Here is a 23,088-nt window from a genome sequence, read left to right as displayed (position 1 = left end):
ATTTTTGTATACAGTGGTCATTTGGAGAACTGCACCATTGCAAATTTCAGAGAAATTCAGATCATTGTGTTCTGGTTTGTGGAGAAGTAGCCTGAAGTAGGTAGTTTCTCAAATGCAAAGAAAATCACAATAATAAATTGCATTATGCCCAATAGAAAAGTAAATCAAATTCTGCCCCCATCCCTACCAGGAATTATAAGCCCTCACCCTTATGATCTAAAATGGATTCTTTCCTGACTGAAGGAAATTTATTAGCCAGTGGACAGGCTTCATTCATTTTCAGACGAAGCAGGATGGCAAACTCTTGGTTCCACGCAATGATTTGAAACCCAGAGATAAATAGACTTCTGACTACCGCGCAGGAGCTGCATCTCTTCACTTAGAAATGAACCGCCCTGAGCTTCCTGCTTTATTAATCTTTGCAAACACTCTGCGTACCTTCTCCTCCTCGGGCACTCAGTTCACGTTCATTTATCCTTGGCACCGCGCTGGTAAAAACACTTAATCCATGGCCATATTTGCCTCCCTTTGCTTTGAAGCTCAAAGAGCATGTTGTTTAATCAATAAATGAGAAAATGGAGGAGAGGAGGGAGAGGACAGATCAGGCATTATTTGCAACTGGGACCCGTGGTCTTAGAATCATAGAGTTGGAAGAGACCACAAGGGCCATCAAGTCCAACCCCCTGCCAAGCAGGAAACACCATCAGAGCACTCCTTGACATATGGTTGTCAAGCCTCTGCTTAAAGACCTCCAAAGTAGGAGACTCCACCACACTCCTTGGCAGCAAATTCCACTGTCGAACAGCTCTTACTGTCAGGAAGTTCTTCCTAATGTTTAGGTGGAATCTTCTTTCTTGTAGTTTGGATCCATTGCTCCGTGTCCGCTTCTCTGGAGCAGCAGAAAACAACCTTTCTCCCTCCTCTATGTGACATCCTTTTATGTATTTGAACATGGCTATCATATCACCCCTTAACCTCCTCTTCTCCAGGCTAAACATGCCCAGCTCCCTTAGCCGTTCCTCATAAGGCATCGTTTCCAGGCCTTTGACCATTTTGGTTGCCCTCCTCTGGACACGTTCCAGTTGGTCAGTGTCCTTCTTGAACTGTGGTGCCCAGAACTGGACACAGTACTCCAGGTGAGGTCTGACCAGAGCAGAATACAGTGGCACTATTACTTCCCTTGATCTAGATGCTATACTCCTATTGATGCAGCCCAGAATTGCATTGGCTTTTTTAGCTGCCGCGTCACACTGTTGGCTCATGTCAACTGTGTGGTCAAGTTTGTGGACTGTAGTGTTTTAGAAGAGGACTTGGCTGGCTGGAACGGAAACAGTCTACACTGCAACATTTTGTTACAGTCCCCAACTGTGTTCTTTTTGAGCAATTGTGTTTGTAAAACTGTGGCAGATTCGGCTGCTCAATAAAACCTGACTGGCTAAAAATGAGGTGAGCAGATGCCAAGGTTGAGAGAATGCTTCTTCCTTTAGCAGCACTGTAGAAGAGAGAATTTCAGCCGCTGCCACTTCTCTCACCTCCTGTTAACACTAGTTAGTCACACAGTTCCAGACCCCTCTCCTGCCAGCTATATCAGTCCTGTCCTCTTAGTGTCTCGATCACCTGCCTCAAGATCTCTATCCATCCAGGAAGCTTGAAATACTGGAAACATGTTTTCACATTTTAGGGCATGGGTAGGCAAACTAAGGCCCGGGGGCCAGATTCGGCCCAATCGCCTTCTAAATCCGGACCGAAGACGGTCCAGGAATCAGCATGTTTTTACATGAGTAGAATGTCTGCTTGTATTTAAAATGCCTCTCTGGGTTTTTTGTGGGGCATAGGAATTTGTTCACCCCCCCCCAATATAGTCCGGACCCCCACAAGGTCTGAGGGTCAGTGTACCGGCCCCCTGCTGAAAAAGTTTGCTGACCCCTGTTTTAGGGTGTTTCATTCCCTTTCTGTGACACAAAACCCCAAAGACGGATTTGACTAATGAGTTCTTCTGACGCTTGCAATCGATCCTCAACAGATCTGGACGCTTGAAGTGCACTTTGAGAGAGGAAGCAAAGAATTGATCCATTGCAAGCTTCCTACCTCCTCCATATTAGATTGTGGATGCAAACAGCATCTATGTGGAAGATTCTTCTGGTCACAGGTGTCTCTAACAACCCCTCTCTGGTGCCCAAGACAGATTATCTCCCTTTAAAGAACATGGCCACTGTTCACTGCTTTATTCCTCAGCTCCTCCATCAATGTGTGCCCCTCCACACCATCTAAAACCCTGGAGGCCACTGCCAGTCAGTGCAAACAGTGCTGAGCTAGATGGACCAATTGGTCTGACTCAGGGCGATGGATTCGAGCCCCGTGTTGAGCAAAAATATTCCTGCATTGCAGGGTTGGACTAGACCAGGCACCCCCAAACTCAGCCCTCCAGGTGTTTTGGGACTACAACTCCCATCATCCCTAGCTAACAGGACCAGTGGTCAGGGATGATGGGACTTGTAGTCCCAAAACATCTGGAGGGCCGAGTTTGGTGATGCCTGGACTGGACGAATCCTGATGGTCCCTTGCAGTTCTGTGATTCTGTGGGTCAGTGTCAGTATAATACAGTACTGCTCCCTCCATTCATTTCAGTTTGCTGCTGCTGCTGCTGCTCTGAATTTTAGCCAAATTGCCCCTGCCCATCTGTTTAGGATTAAGGATGACAATAGAGCAGAGTGTTAATAAATGAAATGGAGTAGCACGCCTTGAAAATAGCAATTAAAACAAATAATGCAGCCAGGAAATATTATACTTCCTTCAGCACAGGGGGAGTGACGGTTGATTCTTACAAAACAGCAGTCTTGATAACCATCATATTCCGTGAGCGTCCCTCCTCTGTGCAATAGAAATTTATTTAAAAAGCAAGAAAACAAAAGGATTATAATTCTTTACTGGATCTGCTCCAACCCTGGCCCCAAGCATTCTTCTGGATGAAGGTCATTTCTTGATGCAAGGTCACTTATATTTATTCATTGTTGTCGGAGCATCTCTCCCTGTTTCATTGGCGGAACTGTTACTGAACTGACTTACTTTATTTTATTGCAGTAGTCGCCCACTTGGCTCGTGATAGGGAATGCCAGGTTCTTCTTAGAGAAAGCAACTGAGCGGCAGGAAACACCATGGATTCCTCGCTGCTTCCCTACTGGGACCTGAGCTTTGTTTTCTAGGTCACTGATGGCTGAGCTCGACACATTCCTTCCCTTCTATGTTTGCAAGCAGATGAGGCAGCTCACAGCGTGCCATCGGAGTGCATCGCCTGCTCATGGCAATCTGCTGCGAGGAGGACGGGGCACAACTAACGCCTTTGCAGGAGGTTCCTGGTACTCCAGACCTCACAGGGAGGGAAAGACGAGGGGAGTCTAGCACAGAGTCACAGAAATCACCTTCAAACAGGGGGCTGTCCTCTGACATAAATACATAAAAAGAGCACTAGAGCATGGGTAGGCAAACTAAGGCCCGGGGGCCGGATCCGGCCCAATCGTCTTCTAAATCCGGCCCACAGACGGTCCGGGAATCAGTGAAAATAAGTTTTGATGGGTGTAATAATGGAATACTGAATGGTTTAATTTATGTAAAATATGCAAGGGTTTATGATGTGCAGAATGAACCATGGAAAGAGAAGTTCTTCATATTTTTAGGATGTTTAAATGAGTATTCTAAATTGTAAAACAGAAAATTTAATAAAATTTTAATTTAATAAAAATTAGAGAGGGAGAGAAACCACCACCTCCTGAGGGAGACAGTGCCACTGTCGAAAGAGCTCTTACTGTCAGAGATTAAGATTCTCATGCTCTACCGATTGAGCTGTTTAGACAGGAGAATTCCCAGCCTTACCTGGAAATCCTGGGGTTTGTACCTGGGATCTGCCTGCAAAATAGCTGCTCAACCAGCTGTGGTCCCACAGTTTCTCCCAAACTATTCTAAAGGGTCTCTCAGCCCTCTGGAACAAATTTTGGGAGGAGAGTTCTCCTGTGAAATCTCCCATTCCAATCTCTGAGAGAAGATGCCTTCCTCGCTTATTTTGATTTCCAGTCTCCCTAGCCTAATTTCCTTTCCTTGGCTGCATTCCTGACAGCGCATCCTTCCACCTTCTGAGATGGTGACTAATTCCCTTCCTTCATTTATATCGACACCTTCGGGGCATTATAAACTGAGCTCTCATTGCCCTGGAGTCTTCCCCCAGCGTAGCTATAAATGAATCTGCCTAAGTGTGTCCCCCTGTGGCTTATTCTCACACAATTGTACTATATTAAGTGTACGCGTGTGGTTTTTCTATCTCGGTAGACTTTTTATTCTTATGCAGCACACTTTGGGATTGATAATAGCGCATGCATCAAGGTGCTTCCATCACCAACAACGTCCCCCCCCCCCCCGCAGCCCTCATGCTGTACTGCTGATGCCAAATCTTTGCACCCCACTCCAAACGCTGCAAATGCAATTGTATGTTCCAAACTAAGCTGACTTAGGCATCCCAGTATACATATCTATATATCTATATTTATATTAATTTGTATACAGTCAAACCTTGGTTCTCAAATGGCTCCGTTTTCGAACTTTCGGCTCTCGAACGCGGAAAACCTGGAGGTAAATGTTTGGGTTTTCGGACGTTTTTTGGAACTCAAACATCCAACGTTCAGTGCAAGAAGTTCTTGCAACCGATCGGGCCTCAGTTGTCAAACGTTTCGGAAGTTGGAATGGTCTTCCGGAACGGATTATGTTTGACAACCGAAGTTTGACTGTACCGCTCTATACCCACAGGTCTCAGTGCAGTTCACAAGATAAAATCACAACATAAAAGCACAAAATGCACAACAACCACAACCACAACCCAATAATCCTCCCAACACATTTTAAAAGCGTGTCAATCAGTCAAAAGCCTGGTTAAATAGGAATCGCCAGAGTGGTTCAAGCTCTAGTTATCTCTCGCTTGGACTCCTGCAATGTGCTCTACGTGGGGCTACCTTTGAAGGTGACCCAGAAATTACAACTAATCCAGAATGCGGCAGCTAGACTGGTGACTGGGAGCAGCTGCCAAGACCATATAACACTGGTCCTGAAAGACCTACACTGGCTCCCAGTACGTTTCCGAGCACAATTCAAAGTGTTGGTGCTGACCTTGAAAGCCCTAAACGGCCTCGGCCCAGTATACCTGAAGGAGCGTCTCCACCCCCATCGTTCAGCCCAGACACTGAAGTCCAGCGCCGAGGGCCTTCTGGCGGTTCCCTCATTGCGAGAAGCAAAGCTACAGGGAACCAGGCAGAGGGCCTTCTCAGTAGTGGCACCTGCCCCGTGGAACGCCCTCCCACCAGATGTCAAAGAGAACAACAACTACCGACTTTTAGAAGACATCTGAAGGCAGCCCTGTTTAGGGAAGTTTTTAATGTTTAATAGGTTATTGTATTTTAATATTGTGTTGGAAACCCAGCCAGATGGGCTGGGTATAAATAAATTAATTATTATTATTATTATTATTATTATTATTATTATTATTATTATTAGGTTTCTGCCTAGCACCCTAAAGTTGTATACCATCCCCCAAACAGGAAGCCACTGCAGAAAAGACCTGTTCTCTTGTTGCCACTATCTGGACCTCTCAAGGAAGAGGCATATGAAGAAGGAGGGCCTTAGAAAATTATCTCAGGTGCCCGGATAGTGGGGAAGCTCCTCCCCCCCACCTGAGGGCCACCTTCATTTCTGGGCAACTCCCCAAGGGCCACTGCTAGTGGTGTGAAAAACCAGAGGTGCAAGTGAGTGGAGCAACAAAAGCCAATTTTTCAGCAAGCTGCTTTCTACACATACCCCTCTCTGCCCTCCATCTTGATGAAGGGAGATTGGCAGAATTCATGCCAGGCAAAAATACTCTGGAGAGAATTTGAGAGCCTCATTTGGCTCCCAAACCCGAGGTTCCCCACGACTGACCTAGCACACTTAAAATAAAATACCTGAGCCGTGGAATTGCATTCTTCGCCTGCAATAATTGTGTTCACATTACAGTGGTGCCCCGCAAGACGAATGCCTTGCAAGACGGAAAACCCGCTAGACGAAATGGTTTTCCGTTTTTGAGCTGCTTCGCAAGACGATTTTCCCTATGGGCTTGCTTTGCAAGACGAAAACGTCTTGCGAGTGTTCCGATTTTTTTCGTTCCCCCCCCTTTTTCTAAGCCGCTAAGCCTTTAATAGCCGCTAATGGAGCTAATCCGCTAAGCCGATAATAGGGTTGCTTCGCAAGACGAAAAAACCGCTAGACGAAGAGACTCACGGAAGGGTTTAATTTCGTCTTGCGAGGCACCACTGTACTAACCTGCTATTTCCAAATTCCGTTAGCATCAGTAATAGCAGTTCTTTGTTTGTCCTCATGCTCTACACAATCCTGTCCCTCCTCTTTGGCGTGCGGGCGGGGGGGGAGGGCTGATTATATGCATGGTCGCGATTCGGCTTACTTTTAGAACATTGGTGTGCAAAGGGGAGGTGTGGACAGCTGTATTCTCTGGCCACTGTGCTAAGCTGAGCAGTCTAAAAATAGGAGCCCCAAGTGGCAACAAATTTAGTATCTAGGCCAAAAACTCTTGCCGACTGCTTCGTATTTTAATTGCCTCCTCACAACCTGCAGTGGCCCAAATTGTTGCAACGCTGCAGCTAATAGCGTACGTGCCAAATTCCTCCTCGCGCTCGCTCGTGTGTTTAGGTGGCCTCATCCACTACAGAAAATGTTCCTTTCCTACTCAAATGCAGATTTTTGCTGTTTGATTTGTAGCTGCCCGTATCCATGGAGCTTAACCAAATCAACCCCTTTCACATCATAATTACAAGCTCATTCATTGTTGGTGTTTTGGCCTTGGACTGAGGCTTCAGCCTCCGTATTCAGTAGCCTTGGCCAAGCTAGTTTTTCTCAGACTCGGTTCTTACCTGTGAAATGGGCACAAGAGTGGCCTAACTGTGTAAGCCTGTTGCAGTCGAAGCAACAAAGTTTCTCATGGCACTCTAAAGGCTAACAAATTTGTCAAGGTGTGAGCTTCCTTGCGTCTGACTCTAGTGCTCAAAAGCTACAGTTGCAAAGAATGTCATAGTTGGGTCTACAAGGTGTCACGAGACTTCTTGCTCTTTGTGTCTCCGAAAGTGGTTGTGAGTATCTGTGGTGAAATATAATCCCTGATAGAGAGGCAATGAATGCACAGTTAAGACACCAAACATTAAAAACTTCCGTATACAGGGCTGCCTTCAGATGTCTTCTAAAAATTAAATAGTCGTTTATTTCCTTGACATCTGATGGGAGGGTGCCACCACCGAGAAGGCCCTCTGCCTGGTTCCCTGTAACCTCGCAGTGAGGGAACCGCCATAAGGCCCTCAGGACTGGACCTCAGTGTCTGGGTTGAATGATGGGTCTGGAGACGCTCCTTCAGGTATGCAGGGCCAAAGTCATTTAGGGCTTATCATCCTCCTCATCATTCTCACTATGGAATAAGACATCCCTATTTCCATTGGATAAATGTTGGAGAGTATGCAGTTCATTGGATGCTAAGACTAGACACCCGCTCTGTTCCATTCCAAACATAGGAGAGGTGCAAAGAGTTTCTGTCTCTGAACAAAATTTGCCAGTGGCTCTGCTAGGATCCTTTTTTTTCATTAAATAAATGCAATAATAAAAGGGGTGGCATATCTGCACCATCTTGTGGTTCTGTCTCTTTTCCTGAAGATGTGGCAGCCATTTTGTGTCCTTCCACACCCCACAGCAGCCATTTTGTGACAGGCGCACATGACACTTCCTCAAAACTCCAAAGGTGTCCGTTGGTCCAAAAATGTTGGCAACACCTGTCCAGTTGAGGGGCGGAAGGTGAAACTAGGACTAGCGCAAGAAAAGTTTGCATTAGAGCTGTGGAGTGGTGCCTTTTAGACAATAAAAGAGTTACCATTAACCTACGGTGGCCTCTTGCCTCCATTAAATGACTTTCCCTATTTTTATTTATTTATTTATTTGCTTATCTATACTGATGTGTTTATATAGAATCAAAGAATTGTATAGGTGGAAGGGAACCCTCGCGTCATCTAGTCCAAACCCCTGCAATGCAGGAATCTCTTTATTTTAATGATCACCTTTTCTGTTTTTAGCTTGTTATATAATAATAATTATAATAATTTATTATTTATACCCCGCCCATCTGGCTGGGCTTCCCCAGCCACTCTGGGCGGCTTCCCAAAAAATATTAAAATACCATAATACATCAAACATTAAAAGCTTCCCTAAACAGGGCTGCCTTCAGATGTCTTCTAAAAGTCTGCTAGTTGTTGTTCTCTTTGACATCTGGTGGGAGGGCATTCCACAGGGCGGGTGCCACTACCGAGAAGGCCCTCTGCCTGGTTCCCTGTAACTTGGCTTCTTGCAGGGAGGGAACCGCCAGAAGGCCCTCAGCGCTGGACCTCAGTGTCTGGGCCGAACGATGAGTGTGGAGTCTCTCCTTCAGGTCTACTGGGCCGAGGCCATTTAGGGCTTTCAAGGTCAGCACCAACACTTTGAATTGTGCTCGGAAACGTACTGGGAGCCAATGTAGGTCTTTCAAGACCGGTGTTATATGGTCTCGGCGGCCGCCCCCAGTCACCAGTCTAGCTGCCGCATTCTGGATTAGTTGTAGTTTCCGAGTCACCTTCAAAGGTAGCCCCACGTAGAGCGCATTGCAGTAGTCCAAGCGGGAGATAACCAGAGCATGTACCACTCTGGCGAGGCAGTTCGCAGGCAGATAGGGTCTCAGCCTGCATATCAGATGTAGCTGGTAAACAGCTGCCCTGGAAACAGATTTGACCTGTGCCTCTATGTTCTATGTTATCTGCAATAAATTATCATCATCATCATCTGTGTAAGCCGCCTTGACACCTGGACTGGGAAAAAGGCAGGATATAAATAAATAACAGTAGTAGTAGTAGTAGTAGTAGTAGTAGTAGTAGTAGTAGTAATGTTTGCCCCAAAGAGATCTGATAATGGAGAATATATATATATATATATATATATGCAGGTTTTGGTGTCCTCGGGTGTCTTCCCGTGTAAAAGTTGGGGTGTCTAGGCGACGTTTCGACGAGGTCTCACTCGTCATCTTCAGGCTGGTGCTTTCGGCTTCTTGTTACTGGAACAGAGCAGGATCTCAGTGTTTGAGTTCCTATAAATACTGTTGAGGGGGTGTGGTGTATAGCCTCCAATGTTCTGGGCAGAGAGGAAGTTCCCAGGCTAATGTGCCTTTTCTTCTTTTGTTCCTTAATTACTTGAGGGATATCTTGAGTGATTTCTTGGGTGATATTCTGAGTACCACTTAGGTGGGTCATTAGGTGTGGATTAGTTGCTAAAGCCTTCGTGTCTTGACATCTTGAGCTTTGTGAAGAGTTTTTCTGAGAAGATGGCTGTACTGCACTTAGTTGTGCTCTGGCTTGGCTTCGTGTATAGGGGCGAGCTGTGGTTTTGTGTCTTGTGCCAGCCAGATCTGTGTAGGGATTGCAGGGGGGTGCAGGGGGGTGCTGCAATCCCTACACAGATCTGGCTGGCACAAGACACAAAACCACAGCTCGCCCCTATACACGAAGCCAAGCCAGAGCACAACTAAGTGCAGTACAGCCATCTTCTCAGAAAAACTCTTCACAAAGCTCAAGATGTCAAGACACGAAGGCTTTAGCAACTAATCCACACCTAATGACCCACCTAAGTGGTACTCAGAATATCACCCAAGAAATCACTCAAGATATCCCTCAAGTAATTAAGGAACAAAAGAAGAAAAGGCACATTAGCCTGGGAACTTCCTCTCTGCCCAGAACATTGGAGGCTATACACCACACCCCCTCAACAGTATTTATAGGAACTCAAACACTGAGATCCTGCTCTGTTCCAGTAACAAGAAGCCGAAAGCACCAGCCTGAAGATGACGAGTGAGACCTCGTCGAAACGTCGCCTAGACACCCCAACTTTTACACGGGAAGACACCCGAGGACACCAAAACCTGCATTCCTGTACCCGTGAAAATCTACGAAAGCATATATATATATATATATATATATATATATATATATATATATATATATGCAGGTTTTGGTGTCCTCGGGTGTCTTCCCGTGTAAAAGTTGGGGTGTCTAGGCGACGTTTCGACGAGGTCTCACTCGTCATCTTCAGGCTGGTGCTTTCGGCTTCTTGTTACTGGAACAGAGCAGGATCTCAGTGTTTGAGTTCCTATAAATACTGTTGAGGGGGTGTGGTGTATAGCCTCCAATGTTCTGGGCAGAGAGGAAGTTCCCAGGCTAGTGTGCCTTTTCTTCTTTTGTTCCTTAATTACTTGAGGGATATCTTGAGTGATTTCTTGGGTGATATTCTGAGTACCACTTAGGTGGGTCATTAGGTGTGGATTAGTTGCTAAAGCCTTCGTGTCTTGACATCTTGAGCTTTGTGAAGAGTTTTTCTGAGAAGATGGCTGTACTGCACTTAGTTGTGCTCTGGCTTGGCTTCGTGTATAGGGGCGAGCTGTGGTTTTGTGTCCTGTGCCAGCCAGATCTGTGTAGGGATTGCAGGGAGGTGCAGCATCCGGAGGTGCCACCATGGTTTGGCTACTGGATGGTGTCTGTAATTTATCTGTGGAGAGGGTCTGGGTTTGGGTCTGGTGTGGTTGATTGGTGATGGCGTTCTGTATGCCTCTGGATCTGGTGTCGGTTTTTGTGGGGAGGGCTAATTTCCAGATGTCTGGCAGGCGGGATGTGTCGTCACGCTTGTTCATGTTGTGAGGGTGTTTCTCTATCTCGATGGCTTCCATGATTATTCTCTTGTGGTGATGTTCCATGTTAAAGAGCAATTTGGAATCTGCAAAATTAATTTCGTGTCCTGTTTCTTTCATGTGTTGGAAAAGAGAGGAAGTTTTTTCTTCTTTTTTGACGGCATTCTTGTGTTCTGCGATACGTGCATTTATTCGTCTGTTTGTTTGTCCAATGTACGTGGCTGGGCAGACTTTGCAGGGTATTTCATAGACCCCTTGGTTTTCTAACTGGATTTTATCCTTGGGGTTTCTGAGGATATTGGCTATTTTTTGGTTGGTGCAAAAGGCTGTTTTGATATTGTGTTTATGGAGGATTTTGCTAATTTTATCTGTAGTGCCCTTGATATAAGGAAGGAGGGCCATGCCATTGTTTTCTTCTGTGTCTTGGTTTTTGGGGGGTGTTTCTTTTTGGATTAGCTTCGTAACCCTGTTTTGCTGGTATCCATTGGCGATTAACACATTTGAGAGATTCTGTAACTCAGTTGTCAAGTGGTCTTTGTCAGCCAGGCGTTTGGTTCTGGAGATGAGAGTCTTGGCTACGGAGTTTATTTGTGCAGGGTGGTGGTGTGATTGTGCATGTAAGTAGCGGTTGGTGTGTGTTTTTTTCCGGTAGATAGTGTGTCCTAGGGAGCCATCAGGTTTTTTGTAGATTAGGACGTCAAGGAAGGGAAGTTGGTTGTTGGCTTCTATTTCCATAGTGAATTGTATTTTGGGGTGTAGGCTGTTGAGATGTGTGAGGAAGTTATCTAGTTTTTCCTTCCCGTGTGGCCAAATTACAAAGGTGTCGTCAACATATCTGAGCCACAGTTTGGGTTTGTGTTCTGACTTGTCTAAAGCATTGGTTTCAAAGTGTTCCATGTACAGGTTTGCGATGACCGGTGAGAGGGGTGATCCCATAGGTGCTCCTTCTATCTGTTTGTATCTTTGTCCATTGTGGATGAAGTACGTGTTGGTTAGGCAGTGGTTGGTCAGGTCCAGGATGTATTCGGGGGGATTGTATTTGTTTTGAATGGCTGTCAAGGCTTCATTAATGGGCACTTGTGTGAAGAGAGATATTCCCCCCGAATACATCCTGGACCTGACCAACCACTGCCTAACCAACACGTACTTCATCCACAATGGACAAAGATACAAACAGATAGAAGGAGCACCTATGGGATCACCCCTCTCACCGGTCACCGCAAACCTGTACATGGAACACTTTGAAACCAATGCTTTAGACAAGTCAGAACACAAACCCAAACTGTGGCTCAGATATGTTGACGACACCTTTGTAATTTGGCCACACGGGAAGGAAAAACTAGATAACTTCCTCACACATCTCAACAGCCTACACCCCAAAATACAATTCACTATGGAAATAGAAGCCAACAACCAACTTCCCTTCCTTGACGTCCTAATCTACAAAAAACCTGATGGCTCCCTAGGACACACTATCTACCGGAAAAAAACACACACCAACCGCTACTTACATGCACAATCACACCACCACCCTGCACAAATAAACTCCGTAGCCAAGACTCTCATCTCCAGAACCAAACGCCTGGCTGACAAAGACCACTTGACAACTGAGTTACAGAATCTCTCAAATGTGTTAATCGCCAATGGATACCAGCAAAACAGGGTTACGAAGCTAATCCAAAAAGAAACACCCCCCAAAAACCAAGACACAGAAGAAAACAATGGCATGGCCCTCCTTCCTTATATCAAGGGCACTACAGATAAAATTAGCAAAATCCTCCATAAACACAATATCAAAACAGCCTTTTGCACCAACCAAAAAATAGCCAATATCCTCAGAAACCCCAAGGATAAAATCCAGTTAGAAAACCAAGGGGTCTATGAAATACCCTGCAAAGTCTGCCCAGCCACGTACATTGGACAAACAAACAGACGAATAAATGCACGTATCGCAGAACACAAGAATGCCGTCAAAAAAGAAGAAAAAACTTCCTCTCTTTTCCAACACATGAAAGAAACAGGACACGAAATTAATTTTGCAGATTCCAAATTGCTCTTTAACATGGAACATCACCACAAGAGAATAATCATGGAAGCCATCGAGATAGAGAAACACCCTCACAACATGAACAAGCGTGACGACACATCCCGCCTGCCAGACATCTGGAAATTAGCCCTCCCCACAAAAACCGACACCAGATCCAGAGGCATACAGAACGCCATCACCAATCAACCACACCAGACCCAAACCCAGACCCTCTCCACAGATAAATTACAGACACCATCCAGTAGCCAAACCATGGTGGCACCTCCGGATGCTGCACCTCCCTGCAATCCCTACACAGATCTGGCTGGCACAGGACACAAAACCACAGCTCGCCCCTATACACGAAGCCAAGCCAGAGCACAACTAAGTGCAGTACAGCCATCTTCTCAGAAAAACTCTTCACAAAGCTCAAGATGTCAAGACACGAAGGCTTTAGCAACTAATCCACACCTAATGACCCACCTAAGTGGTACTCAGAATATCACCCAAGAAATCACTCAAGATATCCCTCAAGTAATTAAGGAACAAAAGAAGAAAAGGCACACTAGCCTGGGAACTTCCTCTCTGCCCAGAACATTGGAGGCTATACACCACACCCCCTCAACAGTATTTATAGGAACTCAAACACTGAGATCCTGCTCTGTTCCAGTAACAAGAAGCCGAAAGCACCAGCCTGAAGATGACGAGTGAGACCTCGTCGAAACGTCGCCTAGACACCCCAACTTTTACACGGGAAGACACCCGAGGACACCAAAACCTGCATTCCTGTACCCGTGAAAATCTACGAAAGCAAATATATATATATATATATATATATATATATATATATATATATATATATATATATAATATCAAATATTGCCCGGAGCTTTCTATCTAATCCTGTTTTCCTTTCTGCCCACAACGATCCTTGCAGATTACCTCAGGCTTTGAAGCAGCATTGAATAAGGAAATGCATGTGTGCAAAATCTCATAACGGACCCCGGAATCCTGGTTCACAGCAAGTTTTATGAATATTGCCACTGCAGCTTCCCTGCTTTTCTCTTCAGCTGACTCTGTAATGCTTTAAGATTCCCACTCCTGAGGGGAAATGTACCTGTGAAAGCCTCCATTTCAAAACGGGCAATCCTTCTCATGTTATTACCGCTTCCATTTATTTCTTTTATTTGCAGCAGCCCGTTAAAAATCTGCACTTTCCTCGTAGTGAAGGCTGTGGCGCGGCTGTAGGAATCTATTTTGTTTTTCAGGCGTGATGGCAAGCTGTTGCCCCTGACCTATTTTAATAACGAACACTCCTGGAAATTACAGGCTCCGGTGAAAAGCTTTAGTGAGTAACGCTGTCCAAGATGCTCCGTGGAAGACCGGTTGTTGTTTTGGCGCAGGCACTCTATATTTGATGGTGCACGGTAGACCATGCCCTTGTGTTTTTAAGAGGAAACAGTAACGCTTGCGTTTCGATGCCCATGTAATGCAAATCCTATGCCAAGAAAAGGCATGCGTGGGGCTGCCCTTGAGAATGGTTTGGACACTTGTCCGGTGCTGAGTGAGCCGATCATAGCAGGAAGTCGTCATGTTAATGCCTTGTACATCTCCAAGGCTCACCTGGAGGGAGGGGAAGAGAGATGTTTGTAAATAGGCTGAAAAGTTGTAAAAAACCCCCAAAAACCCACCCCTCAAGGCAGGGCCGGATTTAGGTTTGATGAGGCCCTAAGCTACTGAAGGTTTGTTGTTTAGTCGTTCAGTCGTGTCCGACTCTTTGTGACCCCCTGGACCAGAGAACACCAGGCACTCCTGTCTTCCACTGCCTCCCGCAGTTTGGTCAGACTCATATGCTTGTAGCTTCGAGAACACTGTCCAACCATCTCGTCCTCCATCGTCCCCTTCTCCTTGTGCCCTCCATCTTTCCCAACATCAGGGTCTTTTCCAGGGAGTCTTCTCTTCTCATGAGGTGGCCAAAGTATTGGAGCCTCAGCTTCATGATCTGTCCTTCCAGTGAGCACTCAGGGTCCTTTATATGTCCAGCTGTCCTTTGTCAACAACAAATTGTCACTGTTTTTTGTGTTGAATATATGCTATATGGTAATTCATGGACCTAAAAGGTATCTAAGGCCATTTGCACTTGCAGAATGTAGGCACCCTATATATAGAAATGTGCAAACCAGTGATATTTTAGGGAGCAGGCTAGCAGGCGGGGCCCATGACTTACATCATAGGAGCCTACACAACAAAAAACACTGTTGCTGTATGTAGGTTTTGTTTTATTTGTTTTTTATCTTATATTTTGGAAATGTTCATCCAATTTTTTACCTTTTTTGGGGGGGCCCTCAAGAAGGTGGGACCCCTAAGCTATAGCTTGTTTAGCTTATACGTAAATCTGGCACTGCCTCAAAGACATAATTCCTGGAGGTTATACTCTGCAGGGGTGGTTCTCACGAATCTGGAAGGTGTGAAAGATTGATGCATCAAGTTGATAAAGGACCAAGATGACCAAGCGTCTGGAAACCAAGTCTGAGGAGGATCCGTTGAGGGAGCTGGGTATGTTTAGCCTGGAGACGAGAAGACAGAGAACTGATACGATAGCCATCTTCAAATATCCGAAGGGCTGTCATGTGGAAGATGTCTTGTTGTGTAGTTGGCATCGTGGGTGCACCAAAATCCACACACAGACTAAAAGACAGTCAAACTGGGGAACATTCATACCTCCTCTGACATTAATATTTCGGCATGTGTGAGTCAAGCATGAGTCTGATCCTTGCGATAATGAGTTGAGGGGATGCCACAGCGAGGATATGGTCGCTGGATTTCCTAGGATGATTTGTGTGTTCTGTGGGGGTATCAGTCACATGATCCAGACTGCATTTGTAAAGGGCGTTTGCATCTTAGCCTTAATTCGGTCCGCTTTAATTCTTGACATTTTCTGAGAAGTAAAAGCTATCCAGATACCTTATTTGCACAATTTAGCTAGGGACAATCCCAAATCTGCTCTTGTTCATTGAGGTCTGCCTTCAAGTCATAACCAGTTTCCGACGTCAACTTGCCTCTGATACACTTCTGACAACCTAATCTCTTAGTTCAACTCGTGGAAGCTTTTGCTTACTTGAAGCATATCAAGTGTTTTTGCCTAGATGTCTCCCAGTACTGTGAAAATTGATCTTTTTCTTTGTCAAATCTTTTTTTATTGAGTTCTACATTGGAAATTTAAATTCAAACATTAAACATCAACATCATGATTTAGGATTCCCTGAATCCTTTGACTCCCCTCTGCCCTTCCATGGGTACCATTATCAATCTTCTTTTCAGCTGCTTCACTTATTTTCTCTATTTTAAAGAATAATAATCCATTTTTACCATAGTTTTTAGTACATTACAAGCATTACTCAAATCCTGCCAAAGTTTTTAGTTGTTTACAGTGTTCTCTTAAGTACACTGTAAATTTTCCCCATTCCTTCTTAAAGCTCTTCTCTTCCTGGTTTCTGATTTTCCTGGTCATTTTCACTATTTTGGCATAGTCCATCATCTTCATCAACTGTTTGTCTCCAGTCGAGACTTTTATCTTCTTTCCATCTCTGGGCCAGTAGTATGCATGCTGCCGTCATTGCATACATAAATAATCGTTTCTGCTCCTGTGGTATCTCTGCACCTAAAATACCTAATAAAAAAGCCTCAGGTTTTTCTGTGAAAATGCCTCTTGCCCCTTCAAATAGAGGACTTCTCCAGAGGATACTGTCCTCTGTAAAACTGGCCATATGGTCACCTTACACACAAACACCCCCCCCCCCCAGGAACGCTAGGAGTCATAGTTTGGCAAAGGCGTCTACATTTTTTCTCTTACAGATCCTTCGTGGCACTCCTAACAGAACTATAATTCCTACGATGCCCCTGGAGGTACAGAGTGGCTATTAAGCTGCCCATAGTGTAGGTGCCTGTTGTCTTTGTCCATGGAGGTTTTTTTGGCAGGGATACTGGAGTGACAGCATCTTAAAAAGCAGAGACATCACCTTGCCACAAAGGTCTGTATAGTTAAAGCCATGGTTTTCCCAGTAGTGATGTATGGAAGTGAGAGCTGGACTATAAAGAAGGCTGATCGCTGAAGAATTGATGCTTTTGAATTATAGTGCTGGAGGGGACTCTTGAGAGTCCCATGAACTGCAAGAAGATCAAACCTCTCCATTCTGAAGGAAATCAGCCCTGAGTGCTCACTGGAAGGACAGATCCTGAAGCTGAGGCTCCAAGACGTTGGCCACCTCATGAGAAGAGAAGACTCCCTGGAAAAGACCCTGATGTTGGGAAAGATGGAGGGCACAAGGAGAAGGCGACGACAGAGGACGAGATGGCTTGGCAGTGTTCTCGAAGCTACCACCATGAGTTTGACCAAACTGCAGGAGGCAGTGGAAGACAGGAGTGCCTGGCGTGCTGTGGTCCATGGGGTCACGAAGAGTCGGACACGATTAAATGACTAATCAACAACAACAGTGTAGGTGCAACTTTTGTCCCTGCTGTTGCTCCGAGGAAAGCTGTAAATCCGTCATCTTATAAAGACAGTTGCCGATAGGTGTTAAAAATCAAGGTGAGCCGTTTGATGGATTTTACCTCCAGCTCTGGCAAAACACCGAATTTACTCTCGTTCCTGCTTGCAAATAAGACAGGGATTCTCACCCACTCTTTCGAGATGAAGAACCTTCGGAGAGATAACTGAATATCCCCGAGGCACACAGTGCCCTTGCTGCTGACAGCGCTGTTATTATCCATATGACAAATATCTTACGCTATGCTGTTTTTCTAAACCACTGGCTCCCTCCTCTCTGCTGCCTCCGCCCCCAGTGCCTATCTATTCCCCATGCCTATTCAGAAGGTGTGTCGGTTCAGTTTTCCTATAAAGCTTGGAGCCTTGTTATCAAGGCAATGAGCTGTTTTCTGAGTTTGCAGCTAGAATGACTCGTGGCATCCTGGGAAACTAAACCCGTGCTTTCAAAACAGCAACCGCAAGCTGTGACTGCAGTCTAGGGGCCGAGTGTCACCTCGGCACAGCTGAGGCTTGCTGTCACTGGCTCCGGGACAGCTTTCTTGGCAAAGCCGCTTCGTGCATGTGCTTTCTTTGCTGGCAGTTCATGCTTCTAGCTCTCATGGAGGGGATCAGCAATTTGAGAGCAATTTCCGGGTGAGCTGCTGTGTTAATCTCTTGCAGCGAAAGGAACTTTGCGGTTGCTTAAATCTGATGCACAACGTGTTATCTTGAGCTGCAGATTCATGTATACATGATTGGGGAGGGTTGTAAATAATGAGGCTGTGTACACACCATACATTTAAAGCAGCCAGCAGCCAGAATTGATCCACGTACTGGCATTCACCAAATGCCTTTGAGGGTCATACTCCCACTAAACTCTCAAGACAATTTTGGGGATTATAATATTCAGATGGAGGAATATTTGTCCCTTAATTCGTGTGAATTTAGGAATTGGGCCATGACGCCAACCAAGACAGAGCATGCATTATTGCTGCCCTACTCTTTTTGGTATCCTCTGATTAAGGGCAGCCATCCAAGGCCTCGCCTCCTTGAGACACTGACGTTTCCATAATTACGCAGGGCCTTTGTGGAATGTAGGTTTCAGCAGATGCCCTCAGTGTACTTAGCGGGGAAATACCTTGGAATAGCTCCTATGGAACAGAAATGCATTTATGGATGTAATCAGGTGGAGGATATCGTGCACTCATGTTGATTTGCCCTTTATATATTTTTAAAAATCTCCTATTCTTTAATGGTTCTTGGATCAATCTCTCCAGGAAGCGGTAGTTGACCTCTTAGCCAATAAATATGCACAAGTTACACACCTGGTAGCCAAATTTGCTCTGGCAGCTAAGAAGCTTTGCTCTAATTCTATTAATGCATTATAATTTTAAACATTTTGTGCTGTGGACTTTTTAAGACGCACGTGCGATTTTAAAGGAATGTGTTCCTTTTTGCCTTCTGATGTTCATTGCGAAGGCCTTTGGCTATGTACAATAAATTGAACTATATTGAATTTATAGCACCCCCCCCTAAGAATCTTGGGAACTGTAGTTTATCCCCTCACAGAGCTGCAATTCCCAGCACCCTTAAAGCAAAATTTCTCCAGATTCCTGGGTGAATGGGTACTTTCATTGTGCTTTAAATGCACGGGTATCTTGTAACCTGAGTTCAGAAGGAAATGAAATGCAGAGCTGAGTCTGCCTGAAATCTTGGAGAGCTGCTGCCAGTCAGTGTAGACAATATTGAGTTAGATGGTCTGGCATAGGACAGCTTCCTATGTTCCTAACCTAGTGTGGGATCTTCAGCTCGGGACAGCATGTCCTTTGCCACAGAGTGATGCTCCTTGCCCTCTAAAGCAAAGAGGCGCTTAAGCAGAGAACCTGTGTATGTACCGTATTTTTCGCTCCATAGGGCGCACCGGGCTATAGGGCGCACCTAGTTTTTAGGGGGGGGGATAAAGAAAAAAAATTATCTATCCTGCTGGCTATCTTGGCTTCCTCTTTAGCCACGCACAACCTCTCCAGAAGCCAAGACAGCAAGCGGGATGGATCCCGCTCCCTGTCTTGGCTTTGTTTTTAGCCGCTGGGCTGGGGCGGGGGAAGCCTGAGCTTCCCCTGATCCCAGCCCCCAGAACAGGTCCAGGAGCAGCGGCAAGGTTGTGCGCAGCCTTGCCGTGCTCCCGGAGCTTGCGGGCTGGGGGAGCGCTCTGAAGGTTTGCGGATAGCTCCCTGAAGCCTGGAGAGCGCAACAGGAGTTGGCACTGTGCTCCCCGGGCTTCAGGCTGCAGGCTGCTATCCGCAAGCCTTCGGAGCCCAGCGGGAACTCCCGCCGCGCTCCCGCCAACACTCCCGCCATGCTCCGAAGGCTTGCGGATAGTTTCCTGAAGCCTGGAGAGTGAGAGGGGTTGGTACGCACCGACCCCTCTCGCTCTCCAGGCTTCAGCGAAACCTGCATTCACTCCATAGGACGCACCCAGATTTCCCCTTCATTTTTGGAGGGGGAAAAGTGTGTCCTATAGAGCGAAAAATACGGTACATATATATGTTTGCAGTATGTACACACCTAGTTTGGCCCTTGCATATGGGGAGAAGCTTAAAGGGTTGAAGAAACTTATGCAATCATTTGACTTTGAGGACTGACATCCACTTCCCCTCCTGCCTGGCTGTCTGCTGAAGAAGAAAGCCTGCAGGCCCTCCGTGAGCCAGCTGTGTGCGAGGGGTGATTGCTGAATCACAATCTGTAATCTCCGCTCGGTAATCCTGGCTCCTTATTTTTGTCCTTGATCGGGATGGGCTCTGGCTGTGCAGCCAGAAAATGCTGCTGCTGTTGTTGTTGCTGCTGCTGCTTCCAAGACAGGGTACTTCATTTGCAAAATAGTGAAACAGGGATCACTGCTTCATTGGTTCCCAGTTCGGAACAAGTTATTTGGCCGTTTGGGGCACTTTGTGTGAAAGGTATTGGGTTGGTGTCATGGGTTGGTTGGACGCAGAGAGGTGTGGGGGGGGGGGAACCAGCTGGGAAACCCCCAAGGGAAGAAGGCTCAGAGCCCGGGGAGTGGTAGTTGGACAACGATGAGTGGTCAGAGGGATAAGACTGGGAAGAGAGGTGTCGGAAGCTGAAGAGGTAACAGGGCTGAGTGAGCAGGGAGAGTCTGTGGCAGAGAGCAGTCCGGAATCAGAGGCAGAAGCTGAAGCAGGAGGATGGGAAGAGAGAGGTCAAGAGGCAGAGGTGAATCAGACAGGTGAAGAGTTGTGGTGATTTCCCCTCCTGCTGTGGTGAGCTCCCCTTCCCAGTACGTTTCTAAGCACAATTCGAAGTGTTGGTGCTGACCTTTAAAGCCCTAAACGGCCTCGGTCCTCTGTACCTGAAGGAGCGTCTCCACCCCAGTCGTTCAGCCCGGAAACTGAGGTCCAGCTCCGAGGGCCTTCTGGTGGTTCCCTCATTGTGAGAAGTGAGGTTACAGGGAACCAGGCAGAGGGCCTTCTCGGTAGTGGCACCCAACCTGTGGAACACCCTCCCTTCAGATGTGAAGGAAATAAGCAGCTATCTTCTCTTTAAAAGACACCTGAAGGCAGCCCTGTTTAGGGAAGTTTTAAATATTTAATGCTGTGTTGTTTTTAACACTCGATTGGGAGCCGCCCAGAGTGGCTGGGGAAACTCAGCCAGATGGGCAGGGAATGAATGAATGAATGAATGAATAAATAAATAAATAAATAAATAATCTGTCTCCCAGAACCAGGAGAGGCATGGAAAGGGTGGAGGAGAGGTTGGTGGCACCCAGTTTCCACTTGCTGGGGGGGGGACCCTGGAGAGGAGGGGACTTAGGCAGCTGTTGCAAGGACTTTCAGCCTCAGCTGAACTGTTTCATGGGAGAAGACCTGCCAGAGACGAGTTGTTGCACTGATTAGGCCTCACACTCCCATTCAGCTCCTGGTTTTGCTAAGAAAGCGTTTACTCCACTTGCTCAGTGCATCCAATCAAGTAACCTCCCAGACAGGAGATAAACAACATTCAAATTTCTGCTTTAGACCGCCTTTTCTGTGATGTAGGTATGATGTATCTGGGGTGGTGGTCTTGAGCTACACCCCTTCTGTGATGATTGTATGATGTTTCTGGGGGTGGTCTTGATCTACAGGGTGGCAATTTCAAAATGTCTATATAAGGCCTTGCACACCATTCTTCTGGGTTCCTCCTCCTTTCCTACGTGTGAGGGGAGCACCCTCTTGCAGATTGGGGCCTGTTTGTACCCTGGCTGCTACAACAGAGAGCTCTCTGCTGAGACAAGCATTTCAGGCAGGTGTGTGAATAGTGCATACCTGCACTGCCCCCCCCTTCCAACCACTGAGCCAAGACTAAGAGCACCATCTACTGGGGTACAGCAGCATGTAAATTTGATTTCTTAAGCCCTTAAGCCCAATAAACTGCTTGCATTTTCTAACCCATCGGCCTGGTACCCTCCAGAGGTTTTGAATTCCCAGGAGCCCCAGCCATGGAAGATGGAACTTCTGTTTCTTGAAAAGCATGCTAGAGAATGCGCAGTCTCCAGTAGCCAAAATACGCATGGCTCAGAAAGAAAGACTTGGTAGCCACCACGCAAGAGGTTATTTGGCCGCCACTGGCCTGTAGGCATGAACTTTGTTTGTGTGCATCCTAGTTCTACCAACTCCTTATACAGCCTTCCATTGTTCTGAGCAGGGTTATCAAAGGAGATCTTTCTAAAAAGCTCTGCCTTGTGGCAGTGATGCTGCCACAAAGAGAGCGAGAGAAAGTATTTGTAGTTCAACATGTGGAAGTACCAGGTTGTGGAGGACACCATAGAGCAATGAACAAAGATTTAAGCCTTAGACCCCCATGGGCTAAGTGGATACCTTATTGAGAACATCAGCTCTTTTCTGGTTGGTTGGTTTTGGCATAGTCTTCCCCTGTGTATATATACCAGCATGGAGATTATTGGAAATGATGAACGTGTGGACATGTTTCGTGGGAATTATCAGCATGCTGGTGGTGCACGCCTCCTGATTCTTCCTGCTTTGCTCCTTCCCTGGTGAAAGAAACAAACCAAGAAGCCGCAATTGAGCTCGGTTGCCTGTTACGTCTGAACCTGGGATCCTGGTTTGCTGCTCCCTGACAAGCCAGAATCGCTAGCTAGCCTTCAACCACGGTTTATTGTTAGCTTTTGAATCCTGGCATTTTAAGGAACGGCAGGTGAGAATCCTGGCTTAGGACATCACAGGAAATCAAGCTTAAGTGAGGTTTCTCCCACTTGCACAAGGGGAGGCGTGATGGGGAAGCCGTCATGCACCGTGGACCAACATGCTGTTCAGTAAACCATGGTAAGACAGCAACTCTGGCTGACCATGATGTTCAAACCCATCCATTGACATGATGGTGAAGGGTCTTCACATATTTTTTTTGTATTGTAAAAAAAAAAGTTTTAAAATGTTTATTTTTTTAAAAAAAATAATATTTATTAAAGTTTCATAAACAATCAAAAGCTTCAAAATTTAAACAGAGAATACAAAAACCAAAAAAAGCTACAAAAATGAGAAAATACAAAACAAAACACATAGAGGTACACAATAAAGAACAGTTAACAGAATAGAAAAAGAAGAAGAAAAAAACACCAAAAAAAAGAAAACAGAAAAAAGATTAGTATTTTCATATCTTATACTTCATTCACTAGTTTCTTGACCTCCTCACACCTCCCTTTTTGTATTCCAGTTCAGATATTCAGTTCAGCAAATCCTTACCCTCTATAATTTA

At 45.9% G+C, this 23,088-nt stretch overlaps 1 protein-coding gene across 2 annotated transcripts in view; it reads left to right on the top strand.

The window, feature by feature from the left end:
* RTN1 (reticulon 1) overlaps nucleotides 1–23,088 on the top strand; it is a 139,925-nt gene that overhangs the window by 47,323 nt on the left and 69,514 nt on the right. The window lies entirely within an intron of this gene.

The sequence above is a fragment of the Podarcis liolepis genome, assembly GCF_965112155.1.
Source record: "Podarcis liolepis genome assembly, chromosome: 1".
Lineage (NCBI taxonomy): Eukaryota > Metazoa > Chordata > Lepidosauria > Squamata > Lacertidae > Podarcis > Podarcis liolepis.
This window is presented reverse-complemented; position numbering and strand designations above follow the sequence as displayed.